Source organism: Erinaceus europaeus, chromosome 1 (assembly GCF_950295315.1).
Source record: "Erinaceus europaeus chromosome 1, mEriEur2.1, whole genome shotgun sequence".
Taxonomy (NCBI): Eukaryota; Metazoa; Chordata; class Mammalia; order Eulipotyphla; family Erinaceidae; genus Erinaceus; species Erinaceus europaeus.
In genome coordinates, this window is record NC_080162.1 from 23,170,625 (window position 1) to 23,193,632 (window position 23,008).

General features: G+C 46.9%; 1 protein-coding gene across 1 annotated transcript in view; it reads left to right on the forward strand.

The window, feature by feature from the left end:
- Positions 1–1,216: 1,216 nt before the first annotated feature.
- The window catches only part of CDH23 (cadherin related 23), a 505,784-nt gene continuing 483,992 nt past the window's right edge, over positions 1,217–23,008 (forward strand). The window contains exon 1 of the mRNA XM_060201959.1: positions 1,217–1,602. The gene's annotated coding sequence lies outside the window, so the exon portion shown is untranslated. The remainder of the gene's footprint in view (positions 1,603–23,008) is intronic.

Sequence of the window (23,008 nt, forward strand, 5' to 3'; positions counted from 1 at the left end):
TTTGTTCCAGAATCTATTTCAGTCAGCTAGTATGGAGTAGTAACTATGAGACAGAATGAAAAGGAATAAAGCTAGAGCTTCAGAATCAGGCAGGTTCTGTGTCCAACATCTCTCAGCCTACAGTTTGTTTTCTTACAGGTAAACTGAGGCAATGACTTACTAGAAAGGCTGTGTTGAAAGTAAAAGGAATTGAAGGTGTGGGGCTTCTCAGCTCAGAGACTGACTCTCTTACCAGTATGCTGATGGGAATAATGACAGGTCTAGAAATCTTGTCGTTTAAGAAACAGTTTTTTTTTTTTAAAGACATTTAGCTGGGGATGGGAGCAGGGAGGGCAATAAAGAATAAAGTCTGGAAATGAATACAAATACAACAAACTCCAGAATCCTGGCTATTTGTAAAAGTCCTCAAGTCTCCCTTCCTTTCAGGTCTGTAGAAAGCTGGAAGACCACTGGTTCAACCCGCTGCACACGGGTCGCCTGCACGGTTTCCAAGTGCCCATGTGACCTCCAGAGTCTCTTCCAATCCGGGGTCCCTCATCTGTGAGCAGCGGGGATGTCTGAGCCGGATTGAAGGAGAGAGAGGGCGCAGCTGGCGGTCCAGGCAACTGGCTGAAGGAAAGCAGCAGTCAGGCAGCGCCAGGACTGGAGGGACCAGGCTGGGCGCTCAGCGGCTCTGGGAGCAGAGAGGTGGCGCTTCAAGCCAACAGATGGCGCAGGCTCACCTAGGCCGAGCGCCCGCTCTCTCGTGCCGGCTTCCAGGGAGGGTTTTTCCCTCTGGGCCGGGGACGCGGGAGCCGGCTGGGTTGGGGTGTGCGGTGAGGTGGGCCCCACCCCTGTCTGGGACCCGCACCGGGCCGCAGGCGGCTCCGCAGGGCAGGGCTCCAGCACGCATCCTCCTCGGCCCTTTGGGGGATTCGTGGAGTTGCCACAGCAGCCGGTGCCATGACATCGGCAGAGGGCAGCTCCGCCAGCACTGAAATATTCATGTCCTGAGCGCCCGGCGCCGCCGCCGGGGTCCGAACCGAGTGCGCGGGCCGGGCGGGGCGGGGGGGCGCAGGGAATCTCCGCGGGCCGCGGTGCTGGGGGCGCGGCCCGGCGGCGGGCGGGAGCCGGCGAGGGGGAGGCGAGGGCGGGGAGGGAGCGTCAGGAGGCGGGGTCTGGGCGGGGGGGGTGCGAGCGGGGCGGAGGAAGCGAGGGAAAGTTGATCGCGGACTTAAGCGGCGGCGGCTGTGGCTCTGTAGAGGGGCGCGGGCTGCGGGCGCGATGCTTCGCGAGGAGCCGCGTCCGACGGCTGCGGGGCTCTGAGCCGGGCGGGGCGGGGCCGCCGGGGCCGGGCATGGAGCGGAGCGCCGGGACGCCGAGCCTCTGGACGTGAGGGGCGCGCCTGGTGCCGGCCCGCGGCGCACCTGAAGTTGCGGCCGGAGGCCAGTGGCGAGCGGACGGCCCAGTGGAGCCCGGAGCCGGCGGCGCGCCGCGGATGAGCTTCCGAGCCGGCGGGGAGACTCGGAGGCGGCCGGCAAGCGAGCAGGCGGCCCTCGGGGGCCGATTCGGCGGAGAGCGGAGCCCGAGGCGCAGCGCGGCGCAGCTCAGCACGAGCTCACGGTACTCGCCGCGCCGCCCCTTTTCTGCCCGCGCTCTCCGCCCGCCGCTCGGTGGGAAAGTTGGGGGCGCGGGGTCGCAGCCGCAGCCGCCGAGACACTTGTTCCCGGCTCGGCCGTCGCCTGGACTGGAGCTCGGGGTTCGCTTCCCTCGCGGGTCCCCGGGCCCCTGTCGCGCGCCCGGCTCCCTCCCGGCTCGTTCCGGGCGCGCGGCAACTTGGAGTCCCCGAACTCGATCCCCGCTGCGCCCGCGGCTGCACAGCTTCTCGTCTCCCCACCCCCGGGTTCTCAGACACCCCGACTCTAGGCGCTCTGCTCTCTGCGCTTCAGAGACCGCCGGGGCGCGGAGAATTTCGAGGGTAAAGTGGGCGTGGGGATCCTGTCCCCAGCTGAGGTCTAGATCCGGGTCTAGGACAGTGGAGATGGGGTGGGCAGCAGCACTGCTCCCCCAAAGTCACGTAGCTCACTCTGTCGCTTGTCATCTCTCTGCCCACGGGAGACCCCAGGCCGCTGTCGGTCTCGCCCTGAGCTGGTCTGGCAACAGGAAGAGTCCCAACCCAAGCTCCGGGCTAGTCCACCTGAGGAGGTGCTGACTGACCCCTGGGGCCCCGCCATTGGGAGCTCCTGCCCATCGTTGCTTCCCCTGCGGGTCAGCCCGGGACGCGGGCAGAAAGCCCGCGAGTTCCAAGGAGGTGGTGGCGGCGGGCGGGTGCTCAGAGCTGGGCTTTCAGGGGCAGGTACCTACAGCAACTGCCTTGAGTGCTGCTGGCAGAACCTGATGCCCCAATCGCCTCCCCACAGCGACCTCAGCCCCCAGTCACCCACCTTGGGGTAGGTGGGTAGCCTTTCTTGGGAAGTAACACACTCCCAGCCTCTAGGAATTGAGAAAGCAGCTCCTCCCTCCCTTGCTACATTGTTCTTTCACACCAGAGCAGGTATTGACCCCTGCCTTTTGCCATTACCAAGCCACCCCCGCCCCTCAGTTTGGCTTTTGAAATAATCTGGAGAGGTAAGAGGGAGACTGTGTGTGTTGGGTAGGGTCAGACTCTTGCAGGAGGAAAAATCAGAATGTTGGGAGGTGAGGGTGGAAGAGCCTGGTTGGGGGCAGGTGCAAGGTTCTATGAATCAGCCATGGTGGGGAGCACTGGCTGGGGTTTAGTGTTTGGGTCTGTGTGCAGGGTAGCACACTGCGGTCAGCATCTGTCACTCTGCTGAGGATAGCCTGGGAGGAAACCCCTTATTTGAGGGGGTTGCAATGCTTAGCCCTCCTCCCCCCAGGGCTGGGTTGGGCAAAATGCCTATGTGATGGATTGTGAGTGCCTTGTGGGCTGGAAAGGTGGCACTATGGAAGTGACTGGTGTGAAAAGGAGGCTCTGTTCTGGATGGTGGAGACCTAGAGCTGGTATCCATCCTGGCCTTAGCTGGGTGGGGCTTCCCATACACCTGTCTGTCATGGTTTTCCTGACCCCCACGTCTGCTCACCAAAGGGCTCCACTGTGGCACCAGATGGTCCTGGTGCCCTCCCAGGTAGCTCCCCCACCCAACAAGCTGCCCTGCCTGAAATTTCAACTATGTGAGCTTCATTAATTTGAGGTTAATATTTGAAGGACACCTTTTGGAAATCTGAGCAGAAATGCACACACTTCTGGGAGGGGAAGGTCTAGTGGAGCCTGGCTATCTTCAAGTATGGCAGCAGTATCTCCTAGGAGCTTGTTAGAAAGGCCAGCTGTGGGGTTCCACTCCAGGCCTCTTGAATGGGGATCAGAATCAGAAGATGGCAATTCCTTGAGTGACCTGTTTGCTTGGTAAAGTTTGAGAAACCTTAGTCCACAGTACCTTTTAGGGGATGAGCATTTTTCATAGCCTCTTGGCATAGAAAGGGTACAGATTAGAAAAGTGGAGAAGAGTATAGTTTTGAGGATGAAACTGGAATTTCTTTTCTTGGATCATTATGTTGGGGCTAGGTTAACAGTCCACTGTCCAGGGAATATTTGTGTTTTGGGGACCTTTAGGAGCAGTTCAACTTCTTGGGAATTTGAAGCATATGTTGTACTGTCTGTGGCTCTTTAGGAAGAGACAGAAGGGGCTGGGTTTCCAAAGCTGGATATAATGAGATACCTCTGGGAGGCATGGCACCGGCTAGGTGCTGCCCTCCAAGAAGGAGGAACTGAGTCACTGTCTTTCACTCCATTTGTGCCTCCTTGCTGGTTAGAATTATTCATTGATGACACTTCTCTACAGCCATAAGATTTGCAGATGGAGCTACATCAACCCTAATTTAGGACTTGGAGGAAGGATGCTGACTATGCTCCATTTCTGTGCTTTAAGCCTGGGGTGGACACCCTAAGACATACACATGACCAAGTTTTGGTGGCAAGTAACGACTCCCCCCTCCCCCACAGTCCTCTGGAGGAATAGCAGTGACCCTGAAGCCATGGAGAGCTGAAAGGCTTTGGATTGGCACATATTAGGGTGTAGGACATCTTTCCTCAGCTGCAGGTCTTGGCCTGATAAACAGTGACACTTGTGAAATCATTACTTCATCAGTGACTTAAAAAATAACCCAACTAAGGGGCTGGGTGGTGGTGCACCTGGTTGAGCACACACATTACAGTGCACAAGGACCTGGATTCAAGCCCCCAGTCCCCGCCTGCAAGGGGAAAGCCTCACGAGTGGTGAAGCAGGGCTGCAGGTGCCTCTCTGTCACTCTCCCTCTCTATCACCCCTTTCCCTCTCAATTTCTGACTGTCTCTATGCAATAAATAAAGATAATAAAAAATTAAAAAATAACCCAACTAATAAAGTTTTATTATTTTATTTTCTCTTTCTTTCTTCCTTTCTTTTTTCCTTTCTTTCCTTCTTCCTTCCTTTCTTTCTGTCTTTCTTTTTTATTTATTTATTCCCTTTTGTTGCCCTTGTTGCTTTTTTATTGTTGTAGTTTTCTTTCTTTCTTTCTTTCTTTCTTTCTTTCTTTCTTTCTTTCTTTCTTTCTTTCTTTCCAGAGCACTGCTCAGCTCTAGCTTATGGTGGTGTGGGGGGTTTTGAACCTGACACTTCGGAACCTCAGGCATGAGAGTCTGTTTGCATTACCACTGTGCTATCTACCCCCACCCAAAGCTTTACTATTTTCTTTAAACTTCATAAATATATATATATTTTTTTTCTAAAAAACCTTAATATTTTAAAATATAAAGATGGTTCTTGAAATGTGCTTAATGGTCTTAGAAATGTATTGTTTTCAAAGGCAATTATAATGCTGTTGTTTTCAATATTTATTTCATTTTATTCTGAGCCTTGATAGGAGTTTTTAAATGTGTAAATAGGGTTTGCTTCAGGTGCTCGGGAGTTGGACCCTGCTGAATGGACTCTCTCAGGATGGGGGTATTTCGCCCTAATGGAAAAGAAGTGGGGAATCAGAATATGCTCTGCCCTAACTCAGCCACACAACAGATGTGAGTGGCAGTGACACTGTTCCAGAGCCATAACTCTGCAGTCTCCTGGTGCAGGGTGGAGGCTTCTCCAGCCAGTACCCCCTTTCTCTCTTGACTTCCTGGTGCTTTGCACCACTCTTTCACACTCTGCCCTGCAGAGACAGAGGATGCCCCTAACACCAGCTGTATCTCATCCCTCCCTGTATCTGTGGACTACCACTCTGGCTAAGTTGACCAAATGGGGTACTTACTTATCAGATGATTATTTCCTTGCGCTCTCTACCCCTGTTACCAACTGACAATTAATACACCATTTTCTTTTTTTAAATTTTTTTATTATCTTTATTTATTGGATAGAAACAGCCAGAAATCGAGAGGGAAGGAGGAGATAGAGAGACATCTGCAGCCCTGCTTCACCACTCGCAAAGCTTTTCCTCTGTAGGTGGGGGCCAGGGACTGGAACCCGGGTCCTCTCGCACTGTAACATGTCGCTCAACCAGCCCCTAATACACCATTTTCTGTTGTGCCACCATGAATCAGTTTTGATGATTCATGCTGGTTATTTTCCAAACCAATGTCCATCTTGCTATATTCTGGGCTCTGTAGTAGTGGTCTCAAACTCAAGAGGTGGGGAGCAGAGAAAAGGGGGAAACAGGATCAAATGTAAGACAACAGGGAGTGGCGGGGACTATGGAGAACTAGAGAAGACAAACTCTATAGAAGGGGCAACTATAGGCAAAATCATCTCTATGACAGACATCAGAATAATGGTTTCTCCAGGAGGGTAATGCCTGGTGCTCAAAGGGTGCTTCTGGAGTGTTGGAAGTTTCTATAACTGGCTCTAAGTGTCTCCGACACTGGGGAATCATCATTTGTGCAGAAGAGTCAGTTCAGAAAAATCAGAGCATTTATGTACCCTATTTAATTTGATTCAATATGAAATTAATGCTATTGAATCCCATAGGATGCAAAGTGCATATTCTTACTAACTTTATTGACTAGAAGGGTGTCGGTGAGACACTTGGAGAGTTTAAGTCATAGTAACATAGAGCCAACTTCCTAGTCTTTCACTGTGAAATTTGATCTGACTGTCTTCAGGGTGGAGTGGGGTGGGCTGGGCTGTTGTGGCTGATCTGTATATTTGGGTCTCTAGATTTGTGCTCTTGCAAGCCCACCTGGCTTAGTCTATTGCAAGGGGTATCAGACATCTTTTCTCAACTGTAGGGACTCAGGGTGTCATAGCAAGCTCAGCTTTGACATTCATATCTTTACATTTACTTTGCTTAGTCTGAAAAATCCACATAACAGTTGCTCATTGTGATGATCATGAACCTCTTCCCTTCATGATTTTTGTAAAGCAGCTTGGATGCAGAACTAGAATTAAACACTTGTTCTTTCCATCCTTGAACTCTGAAGCCTTGAATTTGCAAGTGATCTCTCCTAGACTTTAGTTTTTTCATCTGTTAAATGGGAATGGTAGTCATTTATAGGCTTGTTATCAACATTAGCAAGAGAATTGTGTGAAAAATCTCTTGTGCAGTGCCTGGCAAGTAATTCACATGCAAAATGCAGTAGCTTTTATTTATTTACTTTATCCTTTTTGATTTAGTCATGTATCTATCAGGCATATTGTATTCTAGAAAAGAGGTAAAAATCTTTCCTTTTGGGGGAGTTTGACAGTCTACAAGCTCATAAACTGAATTCTGCCTAAAGATATGTGTGTGATGGGAAGTACTGTGGTTTTTAATTTTGGATTAGCTGCTAGTAACACTTCAAAAAGAGGAGCAAAGAGATAGCTCAGCAGGCAGGTTGCATAACTTCCTGTGCATGAGGCCCTTGGTTTGATGGCCAGCTCCATATTGGGAGCACCTGGGGGATCTGCATGGATGATCAAGCAGTGCTTCAGCATTCCCCTTTTCTTCATATCTCTTTCTCTCACCTAAGTATATAGAATTCAACATTTAGGTCAGGGAGGCTGCTGAGTTGTGCATGTATGAGACACTCAATTCATTGTCCCATGCTGCCTAGACAGAGCAAGAACCCCAGCGTTGTCACGTAAACGTCCTGATTTCTGGTATTTCAGACTAGAACTGGCTGCACTGGGATGTGTTTCTGATTGGCCATTGTCAAATGGGGTTGAGTTGCAGCTATCCCTTTCATTACCTTCTGTTTGTATTTTTAAACATCTTTGATGGGGATTACGTCTGTACAGTATGCTCACTGCATCTTAAATGAAAGGGATCCATTTTCACATTTGTATCCACCTGTGCATGGGTTGAGACGCACACCCAGTGCCTTGACAGGCTCCCTCCTCCCAGGTGTTGTTTTCCCACCGGAAGTGACCACTGTTCTGTCATCCCCCTGACCCCTGTCACACACAGGAGTTAGGCATGCCAGCCTTTTGGATTTAGGTGATCCTGATCAGTTCTTCATATTCCTCAGTTCCCTGCCCTCTCAGCTTTTGGTTCTGCTTTATAAATTTGTGCTACTTCTTGGCCCCATAGCCATTTGAATTTTTGATTTCTATCCCAGGGGCCGGGCGGGTCCTTAGAGGCTAGCTAGACCTCCTGTTTCATAGGTGGACTTGTTCTAAGTCCTCTCCTGGGTGAGGTGAGCCTGGGCAAGAGCCAGGCGGAGGCAAAGACCTGCATTTCCCACCCCTTGATCCAGAGATGTGTTGAGAGGCTTGGAAGACTCTTTCTTATCTCCTGAAGCTCGCTATCCTGGGGCCTGGGCCTGCAATCACAGTCACCCAGAGCTCCTGCAGGCTGATCAGCCTAAGGAGGAGGAAGGCTCCTCCAGCCTGTGCCTTCTGGGGATGGATCTTCCCCATTAGGCTGTTAGCATCACTGCCTTCTCTTTGAAGGCTGTGCTCCATTTGGAGGGGACCTGAGATGCCATTTGTGACAAGGGCCCTGCACATCACCTTGATTGTGTCTCTTTCTGAAGAAGGCTGTAATTTGGAGCCAGTGAAAGCAATGGAGGGAGGGAAGCAGAGGAGAGATCAAGAGAGAAAGAGAGGCAGGGAAGGGAGAGAGATTTGAAAGGTGTAGTCCCCAAGGGATGCTGACTTTTTTCAGGGTTTGGATCAGGGAGGGCTGGGTCCCTCTGATGGGCTCCACTTAACTCCACTCTGCTTCTCTTTGGTTCTTTGCCTCTTCATCCTGCCTGAGGCTTGCACAGGACTTTATTCTCAGGTCTGCATTCATTCAGCCCTCTGCATCCCTTCTTCTGCTCTGGCCTGCCCTGGTCCAGGAGCAGGCTGCTCCAGGCTATTTGTCTGGGGTCAGAGTTGCTGATATCATCACCAGGGCCTCAGTGGTAATTGAACTCTGAGCTAGACTGCACTCTGTCCCTCCAATGGGGGAAGGGGGGTGGTGCATGGGAGGACTGTCATTGGAAACCAGCATCTACTAGGCGGTGGGGCAGAGGCATCCTTCCAAACTCACCTTCCTTTGTGTTTTAGGGTCCCAGGTCCTTTGCTGAGAAGCTCTTTAACTCAGTCATTCAATTACTCAAATCACCTAATACTGAGTATCTATCACCTGTGGCTCTCTAGTGGCGATTCATGCTGAATCCACAGTAGTGTTATTTAATTGAAATATAATGCAAGTCACAAATGCAAGCCACTTGCGTAGTTTCAAATTTTCAGTGGCTGCCAAAAGTTAAAAGAACTAGGTTAGGGAGTTGGGCTGTAGCGCAGCGGGCTAAGCGCAGGTGGCGCAAAGCACAAGGACCGGCATAAGGATTTCGGTTCAAACCCCGGCTCCCCACCTGCAGGGGAGTCGCTTTACAGGCAGTGAAGCAGGTCTGCAGGTGTCTATCTTTCTCTCCTCCTGTCTGTCTTCCCCTCCTCTCTCCATTTCTCTCTGTCCTATCCAACAACAACTACAACAATAAAACAAGGGCAACAAAAGGGAATAAATAAATTAAAAAAATTTTTTTAAAAAAGAACTAGGTTAAATCATTTTTGAGAAACTGTCTTATTTAATTCAGCATGTCTAAGATATTATTTTAATGATGTAATCAGTATAGCAAATTCTTTTATTTTTTAATTTTTATGTATTTATTTCCTTTTTTGTTGCCCTTGTTGTTTTATTGTTGTTGTTATTGATTTCATTGTTGCTGGATAGGACAGAGAGAAATGGAGAGAGGAGGGGAAGACAGGGGATAGAAATATAGATACCTGCAGACCTGCTTCACTGCTTGTGAAGTGACTTCCCTGCAGGTGGGGAGCCGGGGGCTTGAACTGGGATTCTTTTTTTTAATATATAATTTTTTATTTATAAAAATGAAACATTGTCTAAACCATAGGATAAGAGGGGTACAACTTCACACTATTCCCACCACCAGAACTATGTATCCCATCCCCTCCCCTGATAGCTTTCCTATTTTTTAACCCTCTGGGAGTATGGACCCAAGGTCATTGTGGGATGCAGAAGGTTGAAGGTCTGGCTTCTGTAATTGCTTCCCTACTGAACATGGGCATTGACAGTTTGACCCATACTCCCAGCCTGTCTCTCTCTTTCCCTAGTGGGGAAGGGCTCTGGGGAAGCGGAGCTCCAGAACACATTGGTGGGTTGTCTGTCCAGGGAAGTCTGGTCAGCATCCTGCTAGCATCTGGAACCTGGTGGTTGAAAATAGAGTTAACATACAAAGCCAAACAAATTGTTGACCAATCATGGACCTAAAGGCTGGAATAGTACAGATGAAGAGTTGGGGGGGAGGTCCTCCATTTTATAGATAGCTAGTAGGCAAGTTTTAGTTATATTCCAAAGGGCCTGTGGCTATACTAGTGGTTTTTTTTTTTTTTTTTTTTTTACCTGAGCTTGAAATCTGATATGCAGGTGGATCCTAATTATTGTCTGGGGAAGTGGTATCATGGCTGGCAGAAGGAAAAGAAAGCTGGATCAGGGAAGAGAATAACTCCCAAATATGGTAAAGGTGTATAAATATTGTTGAATGTAAACCCCACCGATTTGATGTGATCTGGGACCCATATTCAGCTTAGGACCCTATCTCTGTATCTCTGTAGATCTGAGCTCACATTCTGTGGTCATAAGTAGGAATGTTTCAGGCTGCCCCAATATCAGGACCCATCTTCCTCAGGTGTAGCATAGAGTATATTGTCCAGCCTCCCTTTGGAGGATGGAACATTCTCTACCATTGTTGATCCAAGTTGAGGGCAAGGTCCTATGGGGGCCTACAAAGGGGTCTATTGTGTTGTTCCTGCTAGAAATGACCAGTAACAATGGAGAGAGGGATTTATTCAAGGTCTAGGCCCATCATGTCTGTTTGGGAATCTCAGGACTCCCCGACTAGGACCCCAGCTGGTGGGGTGGCCTGATAATGACTAAAGAGTCATTGTTAAAGCATGCCAGACTCTTGATCTTATTCAGCTTTTACAGTCCTTGCTTTGATGAGGTTAGCTTTGGGGTGAATGAGAGAACTGGAATAGGAAGTAGGTGAGGAGGGTATCTAAGTCTAAGTAGACACTATTTCATTATGAACTTTATACTGACTTACTGCAGACTATTGTGTATTTTTGCTTTCAGGTATGTATTTTGCCCTAATTTATGGATACATGTGAACATATGCTCTGTCTTACGGGACATGGTCTATATCTAGGTTTTGGGATTTTGTTAGGAAGTGAACCTCCTGGAATGGAATTAGAGAATCCTATGAAAGGAAAGTTCTCACTCAAGTAATGAGGGTGAAGGGTTGACATTCCATGCCTGACGTCTCTGGACACAGTCTGAAGTGAAGCATTTTGAGGTGGTACTCCTTATGTTGATTAGGTTGGGATTGGCGGATGCAATATCATTTGGTATGCATTGATAGAAGCATGCAAGAAAGTGAGCCCCACCCTAGAGGTTCTAGGACTGGGGGAAATATAGGCTCTAAAGAGGAAGTGGGAGGTTCCTGGGTATAGCAAATTATTAATGAGATGTCTCACATTCTATTTTTTTTTTATATTAAGCCTTTAGAATCTGTTTTTGCATTTATAGCACTTCTTAATTTGGATGTGTGACTTCTCAAGTGTTCAGTGGTCACAAGACTATTGGCGACTATATTGAACTGGAAGAAAAAAAATATATATATACATGCAGTGTGATTACAGATGGTCTCAGATGGTATGGAGAACACAGATAGAGTGACTTGCTGAAGGCAGAAGATAGAGCTGTGGGGGTAGCTTTTGGGATATAGGGAAGAGGAGTAGTCAGGAGCAGTTCCTCAGTTCCCTGAATAACCCCAGATCCTGTGCTGACGTAGCATGGGATTCCATGTCCCCTCTGCTCAGGCTGGAGACTGAAGAGTGCAGCTTAGAATATATACAGTAATGAAGGAAGGTGCATTACCTTTGGGCATGTGTGTGTGTCTTGCCACCCTCCCCCATTTTCTTTGTGCACTTTCTGTGAGAAAGATGAGTAAGATCACCTTCCTGTTTTTTTTTCCTTTTTTTTCTACCAGTGCACTGCTCTGCTGGTATAGGGGATTGAACCTGGAACTTTGGAGCCTCAGGCATGAGATTCTGTTTGCATAACCATTATGATATCTACCCTGTTGCATTTTATACTTTAGGGTTTTCCAAGCAGAGAGAGTGAGAAGTGGTCTGGAAATCAGAGGAAGTTGCAGCAGTAAGAAGTGTTTGGGGTTGTATCCTATGAGGAGTTGTGGGGAGGGACAGTGCTTGTCCTGTCCAAAGTAGGCCTGTTTCCTTTGGTGGGAGAACTGGGAAGGAAACATGGAGCCTTGGAGAAGTTTTCAGTGGCACAGTGTGCTGGGGCTGGGTAAATGCAAACCTTCCTACCGTCTGGTCACCTGTGATTGATCTGGGCTAGGCGAACCCTCCAGTGCCAGCTGTCTCCTCCAGCAGTTGGAAGACAGTCACCTCTGCTGTAAGCATCCTCATCTTGTTTAAAAGGGATGCTGCTGCTGCCTAGCTCACCTGTCATTGCTAAGAAGGCAGGTTGCTTTTTCAGAATTATCCATGAATCTAGACCTGGAAAAAAAAACAATTTAAGCTAGAAAGTTAGCAGCTAGGGCAGGGATAGATAGCATAATGGTTATGTAAAGAGACTCTCATGCCTGAGGCTCCAAAGTTCCAGGTTCAATTCCTCTCACCACAAGCCAGAGCTGAGTAGTACTCTGGTTCAAAAAGAAAGAAGAAAGAAAATTAGTAGCTAATTCAGATAGGTGAAAATAGCTCAGGGCCTTTCATTCATTTGCTGGCTACTTATGAAGCCCTTACCATGTGCCAGACAGTGTTTTAGGCCCCTGGGGCCCATCAGCAACTCCTGCCCTTGTGGAGTGTATACTGTAGAGAAAGCCCTTCAGCAAGCCACAGGTGAGAACATTTATTAAGCCGTGTTCTTGGCAGAGGGCTTAGTCATTTAGTCCTGACAGCAACCCTATGAGATAAGAGCTACTGTCAGTCATATTGTACAAATGAGAAATGCAAGGCACATAGGGTTAAACAGTTTACCAAAGTCATATAGCTTGCAGCTGGGGTGGAATTTGAGCCTGGAGAGTCAGACTCCTTAATCTCCACTTTGTTCTTCACCCTGTATTGCACTCAGAGAAAGCTGGAGCTCAGTTCCTGACTATGTAGATAGAAAGTGGGCCCAGCAAAGACAAGTGACCCTCTTTGGATCTGGGCAGAGGCAGTGATGTACTATCAATCTAGGCCTGTCAGGTGTGTTTATTACTGTCTGGACTTCACCTATGATTGATCCTGGACTCGGGTGGAACATTTGGGTGCCAACAACAGCCAGATTCTTCATAGAGTGAGACTGAGTGTTGATTTAAACACTCATGAGAATGAACAAGGGAGACAGCCAACCAGCACAGAAGCTACTGTCATCTACCATGACCAGGTTGCCCCCATCTAGAACGGTCATGGACTTCAGAGGACTCTGCACTTGCCTGGGTACGGAGACCTCCGGTTTGCCCCACTTGTAAAGCCAGGGGGTCAGTTGCAGTGACTCCTGGAATTAACCCCAGTTGCATGCCCTGCTGCCTGCTAATGGCTGGGATGTCCAGTGAGCTACCCCAGAATTTCTGGCCAGGTGCTGATCCTAAACTGACTGTGGTCTGGACATAAGTCCTGAACCCAGTTAACCCCTGCAGAACCACAGATACATCTTACAGTCTTATGTTGACTTGTACATGAGAGATTGAGCCTGGGAAAGGTGTCAGTGGTGAGCAGAGACAGCTGTGGCAAGTAGTTATGGTCCTGGTGTAGACTCAAGCTCTTTAACTCTCCGAATCACAGTCCTGTCACCTCTGATGTGGGGGAACCTATCTGGCCAATCCATTTGATTCAGTTCTTCTTCTTCTTCTAGCATTTGCCCTTCTTCCGTAGCCAGTCAACAGGTCAGGTTGAAAGCTGTCAGGAGCTGCTTGTTGCTGGCTTTGAAAGTGACTGGGATCCATGTGGATTCAGTCGGCTAGGAAGGATCGTCAGTTTCCCCAATGAATGGGTACTCACGGGATGCACCACGAGAAGGTCGATCCAATGCATCCCATTTGATTCAGTAAGCAGTGGTATCTCTGAGGGCTGTGAAAATGCTATATGTAGTGTGGTCTCTAGATACCACAGTAAGTGCTTATCTGTTGTCCGACTTGAACTTCTCATGGTTTACAAGGTATATGCCGGTAGTTACTTATTTGTCTTAATTTCTTTAGTGGGGTTGGCATCTTGTGTATGCTCAGTTCCATTGCTCCTGAGATGATATTTCACTTTTGAAAAATTTTATTTCAGAGAGAGAGACACAGAGGGAAGGACACCACAAAATAAAGTTCTGTGGAACTTTCTCCAGTGTTGTGATGGTTCTATGTGGTTCTGGGGTTTGAACCTGAAGCTGCCCAACAGCAAGACAGGTTCTCTACCATGTTATCTACCTCTCAGCACCCTCTTTAACATAAATTGTATTTAGTTTCACAAGAGAGAAGCCAAAAAGCAGAGCATCACTCAGTTCTGGTTTGTCACAGTACTGATAGAATCTAGGGTCTATAGGACCTCAGGCATGAGTTCAGTACTCTTAATACTGAAATATTATCCTGACCCTGTGGCTAGGCTGTTATTATTATTTTTTTAATTTTTAAGATTATTTATTTATTATTGGATAGAGACAGAGAGAAATTGAGAGGGGAAGGAAGGGGGTGATAGAGGGAAAGAGGCAGAAAGACACTCACAGCCCTACTTCACCATTTGTGAAGCTTTCCCCCTGCAGGTGGGGACCAGGGGCTTGAGCCTGGGTCCTTGCACACTGTAATGTGTGCTTAACCAGGTGCATCACCAGCTGACCCATTATTATTATTATTACTATTATTACTATTATTTCCTCCAGGGTTATTGCTGGGCTCGGTGCCTGCACCATGAATCCACCACTCCTGGAGGCCATTTTTCCCCTTTTGTTGCCCTTGTTGTTGTAGCCTCATTGTGGTTATTATTATTACCATTGTTGATGTTGTTCATTGTTGGATAGGACAAAGAGAAATGGAGAGAGGAGGGGAAGACAGAGGGGGGAGAGAAAGATAGACACCTGCAGACCTGCTTCACCACCTGTGGAGCAACTCCCCTGCAAGTGGGGAGCCAGGGGATCGAACCAGGATCCTTACACCAGTCCCTGCGCTTTGCACCACATGAACTTAACCCACTGCACCACTGTCCGACCCCCCCCCTTTATTTTTTAACAATCTATTTATTTATTTGAAAGATAGATGGAAAGAGAACCAGAGCATCACTCTTGCACATGGATTGCCAGAGATCACACTCATGATCTCATAGTTGAGGGTCCAACAAGTTTATCCATTGCACCACTTCCAGGACCACAGATAGATGTTTAAATCACATGAAAATCTCCAAATTAGGCAGAGGAGGACCTAGTAGGCACAGAAGGGCCTAGTGGGGGTTGTATTGTTATTTGGAAATGCTATGCATGTACAAACTATTGTATTTCACTGTTGACTGTAAACCATGAATCCCCCAATAAAGAAATAAAAAAGAAAGAAAGAAAAAAGAGAGAAAGAAAGAAAACCTCCAAATTCAACAGCAATAGCAGTGCAATTGAATGGCTTGACAACTTGTGCTCACTCTGTCAGTTTGATACTCCTCTTTTGGGGACACAGCCAACAACTACTTCTCAGGCACCTATTATTTGTAGGACATCATGCAGGGCATAGTCAGGTACAGAAATAGATAGGCTGGCCCTTGGCTCTCACTCACAGAACCTTATTTGGAATAATTGATTCCAAATATGGCACAGAATTATGGGAGTGTGTGCCCATGGCTCGTGCCTGACTCAGCCAAAGATTTTTCTTCCTTCCTCTTCTTCATTAACCCCATACCTCTCCCCTTCACCCAAAGTGCCCTGTGACAGACAGCTGGGGCTGAATTAGTACAGGCATAGCTACACCCCAGGAAGGAGATAGGTGTGAAGAGTGGCGGTTGCTGGAGGCTACACCTGCCGGACTGCCTGACCTGCCAAGGCCAGCCTGAGGGCTGTTGGAAACTGGAGCTCTGGCCGGAAGTAGGGAGCCCATGAATAATACAGCAGGAGGAGGCTGTTAACTAGGTGACCTCGTTGCACTTGCATGTTCCACAGCTTCCTCAGGAATCACCGTGGAGTGCCTGAGTGTCAGCAAGGGCAGAGGGAACTGAAGCCGAATGGAGATCCAACTTCTCTCTTTTCCTTTCCTGCTATCCTTTTAATCATCCAGCTCAGTTCTTTGTATTAATAGCTCTCTTTCTTCCCTGGCATTTGCCCAGATTACCGTGACTCTGTGTGCATGTGTGTCTGCGTGTGCGTGTGATGCGAGTGTGCGAGCGTGTACCCACGCACAGGTGCACTGACACCGGTGCACTTGGATGCCCTCCTGTGAGTGTGTGTGTAGGGGTGAGCCTTCTCTTGGGCCCTGCCTCTTGATGTCCAGGCCTAGTTGCTGAACTGAATTCATCAACAAGATTCTCTTTTCAGAGTTCAAAGCCTACAGAGACAAAATTGTCCTGCCAAAGAACCTGCCCTGTCCACAGAGGTCAGAAGTAGCCCAGGGAGGGAGGCAGCTTGGCACAGCATATCCATTTCAGAGACTGCTGTGCCAAGCTGGATACATCCACCCAGAGCTGGCACCATCCTCTGCGCACATTCCAGGAAGGCCAGGAAAGTCTCTGGGCAGAGATGAGGGGCAGAACAGAGCTCAGACTACCTCAGGGGTTCTTAAAGGCAGCTGAGAGGAGAATCTCTTTACCATTTGCCAGCTAAGGGGCGGGGAGGGTGGGGCATTGCTAAAATTCAATCCCTGGAGAGGTGGACTTTACCTTACTAGGAACTGATTCCAGACAACCTCTGGCATTTAGGTAGGAAGTAAACAGAGAAGCCCTGGCCAGTGCCTGGGGTGGGAGCAGGGGGCCTTGGTCTTTTCCTCCCCTATGGCCTGGAGTACTCTCAGCAGAGACTAAGCCATATTGAGTCCCAGCCCTTCTTGCCAGGACTGGAAGGGGACTTATCCTCGGCTCCACTGTAATGTGCTTCTCCAGGCTCAAGAGTTTAGACTGAGGGGCCTGGTTACTCTCATCTTAGAACTAAACCTTCAAGAGGCTACACATGGTGGCTGCCAGTGGCACACCTGGTTGAGCGCTTACATTTCTATGTAAAAGGACCTGGTTTTAAGCCCTTGATCCGCGTGTGTGTGTGTGTGTGTGTGTGTGTGTGTGTGTGTGTGTGTGTGTGTGTGGTGTAGGCTTTGGAGGTACTTCACTAGCAGTAAAGCAGATCTGCAATTGTCTCTTTCTTTTCTTCTTTTTTTTTTGTTTTGTTTTGTTTTTTGCCTCCAGAGTTATTGCTGGGGATTGGTACCTGCACCACTAATCCACTGCTCCTGGAGCCTTTTTTTTTTCCCCCATTTTGTTGCCCTTGATTTATTGTTGTGGTTACTCTTGTTGTTATTGTTGTCATTGTTGTTGGATAGGACAGAGAGAAATGGAGAAAGGAGGGGAGACGGGGAGAGAAAGATAGACACCTGTAGACCTGCTTCACTGCCTGTGAGGAAACCCCGCTGCAGGTGGGGCAGGGGGGAAGGGCTCAAACCGGGATCCTTACACTGGTCCTTGCACTTCATGCCATGTGCGCTTCACCCGCTGTGCTACTGCCAGACCACCTTCTTTCTCTTTCTTTCCCCCTTTCTATGTCCCCCTCCCCTCTCAATTAGTTTCTATCCTAGTAAGTAAAGAATAGAAAGAAAACAAGAGGCTGTACACTTTTAGGCCCCTCCTCCCCCTTCATTGTCCACAGACACAGGCACATTCACTTACCTGGAAGAGCTGGGGGATGTCTTCTCTTTGTGCCTTGTCTGGGTGAGTGTAGCTGGGGTTCAGTAGCACCCTTCATCTGAGGCTCCATCACAGGGGAGTCTTAACCGCCTCTGAGCCAGACCATCCAGGTTCTTTCCCTCCCTCCCTCCCTCCCTCCCTCCCTTCCTCCCTCCCTCCCTTCCTCCCTCCCTCCCTCCCTTCCTTTCTTTTTTACCAGAGCACTGATCAGCTGTTGTTTACGGTGGTGGTGCAGGGGATTGAACCTGGGACTTCGAAGCCTCAGGCATGACAGTCTGTTTGCATATCCATTATGCTATCTACCCCTGCCCTCTTTTTATATTTTATTCAGTAGGACAGAGAAATTGAGATGGTCGGGGGAGACAGAAGGGAGAGAGCAGAGAGACACCTGCAGACCTGCTTCACCACTTATGAAGCTTCCTCCTGTGGTGGGAAGCATTCAGGTTCTAATCCTGACTTTTCAGTTATCAGCTGTGCAGCCTCAGGCAATTTAATTAATCTTTCTGTTCTTCAATTTTTCTCATCTGAAAAATCAGTTTAATAAGAAACTTACCTTAAAGGGGTATCGGAAGGATTAAGTGAGTCACTGCATGTAAAATGTTTAGCAAGCGTGCCAACTGTAGTAGTACTCAGCACACGCTGCTGTTTATCATGATACTTCTGTCACCCCCGCTATCAGTTTCTGTTATGCTACTAGTGTTCTCAGCTCCTGCACCGCAGTGGCTCACAGTCTTGCAGGCTAAATCTGGAATTCAAAAGTGACTCTCACACCTATGCAAACTCTCACGCACGGTACACATATGAGCTGCCCACTTTTCTGTATGTGTCACGTCAATTAACAAGTTGACTAAAGTGACCCAGAGGTGAGCTTGATCCCTATGCAAAAGTCTGAGTGCTCATAAGAAGGTGAGAAAAGGTGGGCAGCCTTGGATGCTTCATGAAAGGATATCCCCTCTGATCACAGGCCTTGGCTTGTCTCTGTCCCCACTGGCTCTGTGCTTCCCTGGCTGGAGGGCGAGAGAAAGTGGTTAATACCACAGATGCTGGCCCCAAGCCAAGAGGGAATTCTGTTAGTCAATTTTAAAAAGTATCTATCCATTTATTTATTTGACAGAGAGACAGAAACTGAGAGGAAAGGAGAGATAGAAAGGGTGAGAAACAGAGACACCTGCAGCCCTGCTTCACCACTCTCACAAATTTCCTCCTGCAGGTGGGGCCTGGGGGCTTGAACCCAGGTCCTTCTGCACTATAACATGTACACTCAACCAGGGGCACCACCACCTGGCCCCATATTCATCCATTTGTTAATGAGAGAGAGGGAGAAAGAACTGGAGCATCACTCCAGCACATGCACTACTGGGGATCAAACTCACCTCCAGGGTCACTTTAGTCAACTTGTCAATTGACATGACACGTACAGAAAAGTGGGCAGCTCATATGTGCACAGTTTGAATTATTATTGTAAGGTAACTGCTTCATGCAACTGCTATGCAGACTAAAAAGAAACACAGTTATCAGAAGCTGATGCTCCCTTGTTAGTCCCCAAAGACAACGCTATCCCAGTTTCTGATATACCAGACATTCATCTCACTTATTTTGAGTTTTATATCTATTGCATCACATAGTGTGTTTTCTTTGTGGTTTTCCCATTCAACTTAGTTGTAAGCTACATCCTGTTGTGTATGGTTTGTTTGTGAGATCTTATTATCTGACATTTGTGATTGTGAATATACTACAGTTTACCCATTGTATTCTTCATGGCAATTGGATTGATTCCAGGTCTTGACTATTCTGAGACTGTTCTGAGCATGTGGTATGTATCTTTTGGTGTTTCTCTGCATACATGCAGTCTCTTGGGCATATTTAACTGTTGTTGCAGTGTTATAAGCTTTCATAATATAATTTACTATATAGTTTTATGTATATAGTCATGACATCTTGTAGTGTAAAACCCTGAAAATTTATTCTTTAGTGCTATTACTTATTCTTGATTCTTTGCTTTTCCTTATATATTTTAGACCTGGCTTTTAAAAGTCTGCAAAACCCTGGTGAGATTTGATTGATCTATCAAACAACACGTGGGTCAATTTGAAGAAAATTGACCTCTCTGTAATATGGGGCTTTCTAATCCTTAAGCAAAACATACCTCTGCATTTACCTCTGTCTGAAGAGCCTCTTCAGAATGCTTTTTAATTGTCTGTGCAGAAGTCGTACATATCTTTTAATAGATTGATTTCCATGTGTTTTATGGCTTTAGCACCATTACAAGTGATATTTGAAGCTGTCTTAATTTTTAAGCCTTTCTTTCTGGTCTGAAGAAGTACAGTCAGTTTTCAAAATGTTGTGTCTAACAAAGGACATAAATGTTACTGTTTGTTTCTGATTGTTTATCTATAGAATTGTTTAATTTTTAGCACATACAGTATTTTCCATAGATAATAATGATGTTAAATTTTGCTTTCTAGTATTTAAAACTTTTTACTTGCTTTACTGAAGTGACTAGTACATCCAAGCATAATACTGAAGCAGTAGTTTAGAGAACATTCTTACTTAATACTATCATGGAGAAGTAAGTTTCTAATATTTCACTATTAAGTATGATCTTTGTTGTAGTTTTTTGTAGTTGTCCTTTATTAAACTAAGGAAAATGTCTTTGGTTATTAATGTCATATTGTGGCAAGAAACATAAAATGAATTCTCCATGTCTAACCATTTGTAAGTGTACAATTCAGGGCACTACATATGTTAACAATGTGTACAGCCGCTGCCACTACCCATTTCCAAGTGCTTCATCATCCCAAACAAACTCTAAACTGTATCCATTAATCAGTAGCTTCCAATCCTCTTTATCTCCATACCACTCCCCAGTAACCTCTATTCTTTTATTTTCTTTTTTGTCTTCCTGAGTTTGGCTACTCTAGGTAACTCACAGGAGAGGATGCATACAAAAGCAGTCCTTTTCTGTTTGGCTAATATCATGTAGCATGATGTTTTTCAACATGTGTCCATGTTGTAGCATGTATTAGAATTTCATTCCTGTTGGTATGCTTCTAAAAACCCCTTCTGTTTCATTAGTTTAATCCCCCCTGCTTAACACTATTCTATTTACATAACCACTTCATTCTGTTTACATAACCACTGTTAACAAGCAGTCCTTTTCTGTTTGGCTAATATCATGTAGCATGATGTTTTTCAACATGTGTCCATGATGTAGCATGTATTAGAATTTCATTCCTGTTGGTATGCTTTTAAAAACCTCTTCTGTTTCATTTGGTTTAATCCTCCCTGCTTAATGCTATTCTGTTTACATAACCACTTCATTCTGTTTACATAACCACTGTTAACAAGCACCACCCTCCCTCCAGGGCATTGGTGGTTCAGTGATAGAATTCTTGCCTGCTCTGCCCCCTCTCCTTGTCATACCCTGATTTTCACCAGTCACTTTTCTCTCCACCCTCTCTGTGTTGCATCCTGTTCCCACCCTACTGGACTAGTATATTTATAAGGACAAGATTGTTTGTAGTAGTTTTAGTTTAGCTTAGCTTGGTATAGATTGCGCTGCGTCCTGCATGAATAAAGAGATACTGCGTACAACCCAGCCATGAGTCCCGGGTCATCTGTTACCCGCCAGTGAAGCCAGCCCGTCGAAAACAACACATTCCTACTCAAGACTGATTAATATTTAATAGCATATGTAGAATGCTTTAATTATCCACTCATCTGTTGATGGACATGTGGATTGTTTCTACCTGTTGGCTCTTGTGGATCATACTGCTGTGAATATTGATGTACAAGTAGTGTTTGGCGTTCATTGTTCAGTCTCTTGTATCAGTTCCTTTGATTTTATACTCTAGGGGTAGAATTCTTGGATCACAAGGTAATTCTACATTTAATTTATCAAGATCACACTATACTGGTTTCCATAGTGGCTGTGAATTGTATGTTTTCACCAGCAGTTCATGAGAGTTAGAAGTTCTGCTTTGGGGGTCAGGCGATAGCGCACCCGGTTAAGCGCACATAGCGCAAAGTGCAAGGACCGGCGTAAGGATCCCCGTTTGAGCCTTCGGCTCCCCACCTGCAGGGGAGTCACTTCACAGGTGGTGAAGCAGGTCTGCAGGTGTGTCTTTCTCTCCCCCTCTCTGTCTTCCCCTCCTCTCTCCATTTCTCTCTGTCCTGTCCAACAACGAATGACATCATCAACAACAACAATAATAACCACAACAAGGCTGCAACAACAAGGGCAACAAAAGGGGGGAAAATGGCCTTCAGTAGCAGTGGATTCATGGTGCAGGCACTGAGCCCCAGAAATAACCCTGGAGGCAAAAAAAAAAAAAAAAAAGAAGTTCTGCTTTACATTTTCTCCAACTTGTTAGTTTTTTTTTTTTTTCCCCTCCAGGGTTATTGCTGGGCTCTGTGCCTGCACCATGAGTCCACCGCTCCTGGAGGCCTTCCCCCCCCCTTTTTTGTTGCCCTAGTTGTTGCAGCCTCGTTGCCGTTATTATTGCCATTGTTGACGTTGCTTTGTTGTTGGATAGGACAGAGAAATGGAGAGAGGAGGGGAAGACAGAGAGAGAGGGGAGAGAAAGATAGACACCTGCAGACCTGCTTCACTGCCTGTGAAGCGACTCCCCTGCAGGTGGGGAGCCGGGGGCTCGAACCGGGATCCTTACTCTGGTCCCTGCGCTTTGCGCCACGTGCGCTTAACCCACTGCGCCACCGCCCGACTCCCAGTTTTTGTTTTTTTGACAATAGCCATCCAGGGGCTGGGTGGTGGAGCACTTGGTTAAGCACACACATTATGGTGCACAAGGACCCAGGTTCAAGCCCCTGGTCCCCACCTGCAGGGGAAAGCTTCTTGAGAGGTGAAGCAGTGTTGCAGATCTCTCTCTCTCTCTCTCTTGTCCCCTTCCTTCTCAATTTCTGGCTGTCTTTATCTAATACATAAATATAGATAATAAAAAGAAATGAAAAAATAAGACAAGAAATAATAGCCATCCAGATGGAGGTAAGCAGTCTCTGAGTATGGCTTTGCCAGCCATTTCCTCTCTGGCTAGTGGTGCAGAGTATATTTCAGACGCTTACTAGCTGTTTCTATAGCTTTTATGGGCAAATGTCCACTCGGGTCCTTTGCCTATTTTTGAATTGGGCTGTTTGGGTTTTGTTGTGGTGGTTGAATTGTAAATGTTCTTTATATATTCTGATGGGATCTAGTATTTAAAAATCTTCGCTCATCCTCTAGGTTACTTTTTCACTTTGTTAAGAGTTTCCTTTGATGCATAAAAGTATTGAATTGTGATGAAGTTTATCTTCTTGAATTTTGTTTTCATTCTTTGTAGTTCTCATCATTTCACTCTGCTATTAGAATAGCTATAGAAGCTTTCTTTTTACTATTTCTTTGTCACCAGGGTTATTACTTGGGCTCACTGCCTGCACAGATAATTCCACTGCTCCCTTTTCCTTTTAATGTTTTTTTAGTTGATTAGGTTATTTTTTAAAAGATATTTCTTTATTTGTTATTTATCTATTTATTGGATGGAGACAGAGAGAGATTGAGAAGGGATGAGGTGAGAGAGGGAGAGAGACAGAGAGACACCCGCAGCCTTGCTTCACCACTCATGAAGCTTTCCCCCTGCAGGTACAGATTA